We start from the raw sequence: 7,506 nt of genomic DNA on the forward strand, positions 1-7,506 counted from the left end.
CCCTCTTTTTCCGTTTTCTTTTTCTTTCGTTTGCTTCTTGTTTGCTTGTGTGTTGGATTGCTTGCTTGTCACGATGGCTCAAGATAATACTAAATTGTGTGACTTTGCCAACACCAACAACAATGATTTTCTTAGCACTCCGATTGCTCCTCTTACCGATGCTGAATCTTGTGAAATTAATGCTGCTTTGCTGAATCTTGTCATGAAAGATAAATTCGCCGGCCTTCCTAGTTGAGATGCCGTTACCCATCTAAATAGCTTTGTTGATTTGTGTGATATGAAAAAAAGGAAAGATGTGGACAATGATATTGTCAAATTGAAGCTATTTCTGTTTTCGCTTAGAGATCGTGCTAAAACTTGGTTTTCGTCTTTGCCTAAAAATAGTATTGATTCTTGGAATAAGTGCAAAGATGCTTTTATCTCTAAGTATTTTCCTCCCGCTAAGATCATCTCTCTTAGAAACAATATTATGAATTTTAAGCAACTTGATCATGAACATGTTGCACAAGCTTGGGAGAGGATGAAATTAATGATACGTAATTGCCCTACACATGGTTTGAATTTATGGATGATTATACATAATTTTTATGCCGGATTGAATTTTGCTTCTAGAAATCTTTTAGATTCGGCCGCGGGAGGCACTTTTATGGAAATCACTTTATGAGAAGCTACTAAACTGCTAGATAATATTATGGTTAATTATTCTCAATGGCACACTGAAAGATCTACTAGTAAAAAGGTGTATGCAAGTGAAGAGATTAATGTTTTAAGTGGAAAGATGGATGAACTTATGAAATTGTTTGCTAATAGGAATGTTTCTTCTGATCCCAATGATATGCCTTTGTCTACTTTGATTGATAATAATGATGAATCTATGTATGTGAATTTTGTTGGTAGGAACAATTTTGGTAACAACGCTTATAGAGGAAATTTTAATCCTAGGCCTATCCTAGTAATTCCTCTAATAATTATGGTAATTCCTACAACAACTCTTATGGAAATTTTAATAAGATGCTCTCTGATTTTGATACTAGTGTTAAAGAATTTATGATTTCTCAAAAGAATTTCAGTGCTTTGCTTGAAGAAAATTGCCCAAGATTGATGAGTTGGCTAGGAACGTGGATAGAATTTCTCTTGATGTTGATTATTTGAAACTTAGATCTATTCCACCTAAGCATGATATCAATGAGTCTCTCAAAGCTATGAGAATTTCCATTGATGAGTGCAAAGAAAGAACCGCTAGGATGCGTGCAAAAAAGGATTGCTTTGTGAAAGCGTGTTCTTCTAGTTTTCATGATAATAAAGATGATGATCTAAAAGTGATTGATGTATCCCCTATTAAATCTTTGTTTTGCAATATGAATCTTGATAATGATGGGACTGGAGATGAGTCAACTTTAGTTAAAAGGCGTCCCAATGATACGGAGTTTTTAGATCTTGATGCAAAATTTGGTAAAAGTGGGATGGAAGAGGTCAAAACTTTAGATAGCAACGAACCCACTATATTGGATTTCAAGGAATTTAATTATGATAATTGTTCTTTAATAGATTGTATTTCCTTGTTGCAATCCGTGCTAAATTCTCCACATGCTTATAGTCAAAATAAGGCTTTTACTAAACGTATCGTTGATGCTTTAATGCAATCTTATGAAGAAAAGCTTGAATTGGAAGTTTCTATCCCTAGAAAACTTTATGATGAGTGGGAACCTACTATTAAAATTAAAATTAAAGATCATGAATGCTATGCTTTGTGTGATTTGGGAGCTAGCGTTTCCATGATCCCAAAAACTTTGTGTGATTTGCTAGGTTTTCGTGAATTTGATGATTGTTCTTTAAACTTGCACCTTACGGATTCCACCATTAAGAAACCTATGGGAAGAATTAATGATGTTATTATTGTTTAAAATAGGAACTATGTGCACGTAGATTTCATTGTCCTTGATATAGATTGGAATCCTTCATGTCCTATTATTCTTGGTAGACCTTTCCTTAGAACGATTGGTGCAATTATTGATATGAAAGAAGGGAATATTAGATTCCAATTTCCGTTAAGGAAAGGCATGGAACACTTTCCTAGAAATAAAATCAAATTACCTTATGAATCTATTATGAGAGCCACTTATGGATTGCATCCCAAAGATGGCAAGACCTAGATCTATCCTTGCCTTTATGCCTAGCTAGGGGCGTTAAACGATAACACTTGTTGGGAGGAAACCCAATTTTATTTTTGTTTCTTGCTTTTTGGTTCTGTTTAGGAATAAGTCTTTCATCTAGCCTCTGGTTAGATGTGGTTTTATGTTTTAATTAGTGTTTGTGCCAAGTAGAACCTTTGGGAAGACTTGGGCGAAGTCTTTTTGATCTTGCTGTAAAAAACAGAAACTTTAGCGCTCATGAGTTAGCTAAAACTTTTTTTGGAGAGTTATATTTAGTTGATTATTTTTGAAGCTGATTAATAGATAAATTCCCCACGTCCAGAAATTTATTTTAGAATTTTTGGAGTTCCATAAGTTTACGTTAGATACAGATTACTACAAACTGTTCTGTTTTTGACAGATTCTGTTTTTCGTGTGTTGTTTGCTTATTTTGATGAATCTATGGCTAGTATAGGAGGTTATGAACCATAGAGAAGTTGGAATAAAGTAGGTTTAACACCAATATAAATAAATAATGAGTTCATTACAGTACCTTGAAGTGGTGTTTTGTTTTCTTTCGCTAACGGAGCTCACGAGATTTTCTGTTAAGTTTTGTGTTGTGAAGTTTTCAAGTTTTGGGTAAAGATTTGATGGACTATGGAACAAGGAGTGGCAAGAGCCTAATCTTGGGGATGCCCAAGGCACCCCAAGGTAAAATCTAAGGACAACCAAATAGCCTAAGCTTGGGGATGCCCCGGAAGGCATCCCCTCTTTTGTCTTCGTCCATCGGTAACTTTACTTGGAGCTATATTTTTATTCACCACATGATATGTGTTTTGCTTGGAGCGTCTTGTATGATTTGAGTATTTGCTTTTTAGTTCACCACAATCATCCTTGTTGTATACACCTTTTGGGAGAGACACGCATTAATCAGAATTTATTAGAATACTCTATGTGCTTCACTTATATCTTTTGAGCTAAATAATTTTGCTCTAGTGCTTCACTTATATCTTTTAGAGCATGGTGGTGGTTTTATTTTATAGAAATTATTGATCTCTCATGCTTCACTTATATTATTTTGAGAGTCCTTTAGAACAGCATGGTAATTTTCTTTGGCTATAAAATTAGTCATAATATGATAGGCATCCAAGATGGATATAATAAAAACTTTCATATAAAGTACATTGAATACTAAGAGAAGTTTGATACTTGATGATTGTTTTGAGATATGACGGTGGTGATATTAGAGTCATGCTAGTTGAGTAGTTGTGAATTTGAGAAATACTTATTCTAAAGTTTGTGATTCCCGTAGCATGCACGTATGGTGAACCGTTATGTGATGAAGTCGGAGCATGATTTATTTATTGATTGTCTTCCTTATGAGTGGCGGTCGGGGACGAGCGATGGTATTTTCCTACCAATCTATCCCCCTAGGGGCATGCGCGTAGTACTTCATTTCGATAACTAATAGATCTTTGCAATAAGTATGTGAGTTCTTTATGACTAATGTTGAGTCCATGGATTATACGCACTCTCACCCTTCCACCATTGCTAGCCTCTCTAATACCGCACACCTTTCGCCGGTATCATATACCCACCATATACCTTACTCAAAACAGCCACCATACCTACCTATTATGGCATTTCCATAGCCATTCCGAGATATATTGCCATGCAACTTACCACCGTTCCATTTATTATGACATGCTTCATCATTGTCATATTGCTTTGCATGATCATGTAGTTGACATCGTATTTGTGGCAAAGCCACCTTTATAATTCTTTCATACATGTCACTCTTGATTCATTGCATATCCCGGTACACCGCCGGAGGCATTCACATAGAGTCATATTTTGTTCTAAGTATCGAGTTGTAATTCTTGAGTTGTAAGTAAATAAAAGTGTGATGATCATCATTAGAGCATTGTCCCATGTGAGGAATGGATGATGGAGACTATGATTCCCCCATAAGTTGGGATGAGACTCCGGACGAAAGAAAAAAAAAGGAAAAAAAGAGGCCAAAAAAAGGCCCAAATAAAAAAATAAGAGAAAAAGAGAGAAGGGACAATGTTACTATCCTTTTTCCACACTTGTGCTTCAAAGTAGCACCATGATCTTCATGATAGAGAATCTCCTATCTTGTCACTTTCATATACTAGTGGGAATTTTACATTATAGAACTTGGCTTGTATATTCCAATGATGGGCTTCCTCAAAATGCCCTAGGTCTTCGTGAGCAAGCGAGTTGGATGCACACCCACTTAGTTTCTTTTGTTGAGCTTTCATACACGTATAGCTCTAGTGCATCCGTTGCATGGCAATCCCTACTCACTCACATTGATATCTATTGATGGGCATCTCCATAGCCCATTGATACGCCTAGTTGATGTGAGACTATCTTCTCCTTTTTTGTCTTCTCCACAACCACCATTCTATTCCACATATAGTGCTATATCCATGGCTCACGCTCATGTATTGCGTGAAGATTGAAAAAGTTTGAGAACATCAAAAGTATGAAACAATTGCTTGGCTTGTCATCGGGGTTGTTCATGATTAAATACTTTGTGTGATGAAGATAGAGCATAGCCAGACTATATGATTTTGTAGGGATAACTTTTTTTGGCCATGTTATTTTGAGAAGACATGATTGCTTTGTTAGTATGCTTGAAGTATTATTATTTTTATGTCAATATTAAACTTTTGTCTTGAATCTTTCGGATCTGAACATTCATGCCACAATAAAGAAAATTACATTGAAGAATATGCTAGGTAGCATTCCGCATCAAAAATTCTGTTTTTATCATTTACCTACTCGAGGACGAGCATGAATTAAGCTTGGGGATGCTTGATACGTCTCCAACGTATCTATAATTTTTGATTGTTCCATGCTATTATATTATCTGTTTTGGATGTTTCATGGGCTTTATTATACACTTTTATATTATTTTTCAGACTAACCTATTAACCGAAGGCCCAGTGCAAATTGCTGTTTTTTTTCCTATTTCAGTGTTTCGCGGAAAAGGAATATCAAACGGAGTCCAAACGGAATGAAAACTTCGGGAGAGTTATTTTTGGAACAAACGTGATCCCGAGGACTTGGAGTGGACATCAAGAAAGAAGCGAGGATGCCATGAGGCAGGGAGGCGCGCCTGCCCCCCTGGGCGCGCCCCCACCCTCGTGGGCCCCTCGCAGCTCCACCGACCTACTTCTTCCTCCTATATATACCCATATACCCCGAAACCAACCAGGAGCACCACGAAACCCTATTTCCACCGCCGCAACCTTCTGTACCCGTGAGATCCCATCTTGGGGCCTTTTCCGGCGCTCCGCCGGAGGGGGAATCGATTATGGAGGGCTTCTACATCAACACCATAGCCTCTCCGATGATGTGTGAGTAGTTTACCACAGACCTTCGGGTCCATAGTTATTAGCTAGATGGCTTCTTCTCTCTCTTTGGATCTCAATACAAAGTTCTCCTCGATCTTCTTGGAGATCTATTCGATGTAATTCTTTTTGCGGTGTGTTTGTCGAGATCCGATGAATTGTGGGTTTATGATCAAGATGATCTATGAACAATATTTGGATCTTCTCTGAATTCCTTTATGTATGATTGGTTTTCTTTGCAAGTCTCTTTGAATTATCAGTTTGGTTTAGCCTACTAGATTGATCTTTCTTGCAATGGGAGAAGTGCTTAGCTTTGGGTTCAATCTTGCGGTGTTCTTTCCCAGTGACAGCAGGGGCAGCATGCCACGTATTGTATTGTTGCCATCGAGGATAAAAAGATGGGTTTATATCATATTGCTTGAGTTTATCTCTCTACATCATGTCATCTTGCCTAATGCGTTACTCTGTTCTTATGAAATTAATACTCTAGATGCATGCTGGATAGCGGTCGATGTGTGGAGTAATAGTAGTAGATGCAAAATCGTTTCGGTCTACTTGTCGCGGACGTGATGCCTATATACATGAACATGCCTAGATATTCTCATAATTATGAACTTTTCTATCAATTGCTCGACAGTAATTTGTTCACCCACCGTAATACTTATGCTATCTTGAGAGAAGCCACTAGTGAAACCTATGGCCCCCGGGTCTATTTTCCATCATATTAATCTTCCGTCAACTAGCTATTTCTTTCGCCGTTTATTTTGCAATCTTTACTTTTAGTCTTTATCATAAAAATACCAAAAATATTATCTTATCATCTCTATCAGATCTCACTTTTGCAAGTGGTCGTGAAGGGATTGATAACCCCTTTATCGCGTTGGTTGCAAGGTTCTTATTTGTTTGTGTAGGTACGAGGGACTTGTGTGTGGCCTCCTACTGGATTGATACCTTGGTTCTCAAAAACTGAGGGAAATACTTATACTACTTTGCTGCATCACCCTTTCCTCTTCAAGGGAAAACCAACGCATGCTCAAGAGGTAGCAATAAGCTCTACGTTCACATACAACGGGTGCAAGCCAGTTTTGCACATGCAGAATACTCGGGTTAAACTTGACGAGCCTAGCATATGCAGATATGGCCTCGGAACACTGAGACCGAAAGGTCGAGCGTGAATCATATAGTAGATATGATCAACATAGTGATGTTCAGCATTCAAAACTACTCCATCTCACGTGATGATCGGACATGGTTTAGTTGATATGGATCACGTGATCACTTAGATGAATAGAGGGATGTCTATCTAAGTGGGAGTTCTTAAGTAATATGATTAATTGAACTTTAATTTATCATGAACTTAGTCCTGATAGTATTTGCATAACTATGTTGTAGATCAATAGCTCGCGATGTAGCTCCCTGTTTAATTTTGATATGCTCCTAGAGAAAAATAAGTTGAAGATGATAGTAGCAATGATGCGGACTTGGTCCATGATCTGAGGATTATCCACATTACTGCATAGAAGAATTATGTCCTTGATGCACCGCTAGGTGATAGAACTATTGCAGGAGCAGATACAGACGCTATGAACGTTTGACAAGCTCGGTATGATGACTACTTGATAGTTTAGTGCACCATGCTTTACGGCTTAGAACCAGGACTTCAAAATGTTTTGAACGACATGGAGCATATGAGATGTTCCAAGAGCTGAAATTGGTATTTCAGACTCATGCCCGAGTCGAGAGGTATGAGACCTCTGACAAGTATTTTGCCTACAAGATGGTGGAGAATAACTCAACCAGTGAGCATGTGCTCAGAATGTGTGAGTACTACAATCACTTGAATAAAGTGGGAGTTAATCTTCCAGACAAGATAGTGATTGACAGAGTTCTCTAGTCACTATCACCAAGTTACTAGAACTTCATGATGAACTATAATATGCAAGGGATAACGGAAACGATTCCCAAGCTTTTCGGGATGCTGAAATCTGCGA

The sequence above is a fragment of the Triticum aestivum genome, chromosome 3D, assembly GCF_018294505.1.
Source record: "Triticum aestivum cultivar Chinese Spring chromosome 3D, IWGSC CS RefSeq v2.1, whole genome shotgun sequence".
NCBI lineage: Eukaryota > Viridiplantae > Streptophyta > Magnoliopsida > Poales > Poaceae > Triticum > Triticum aestivum.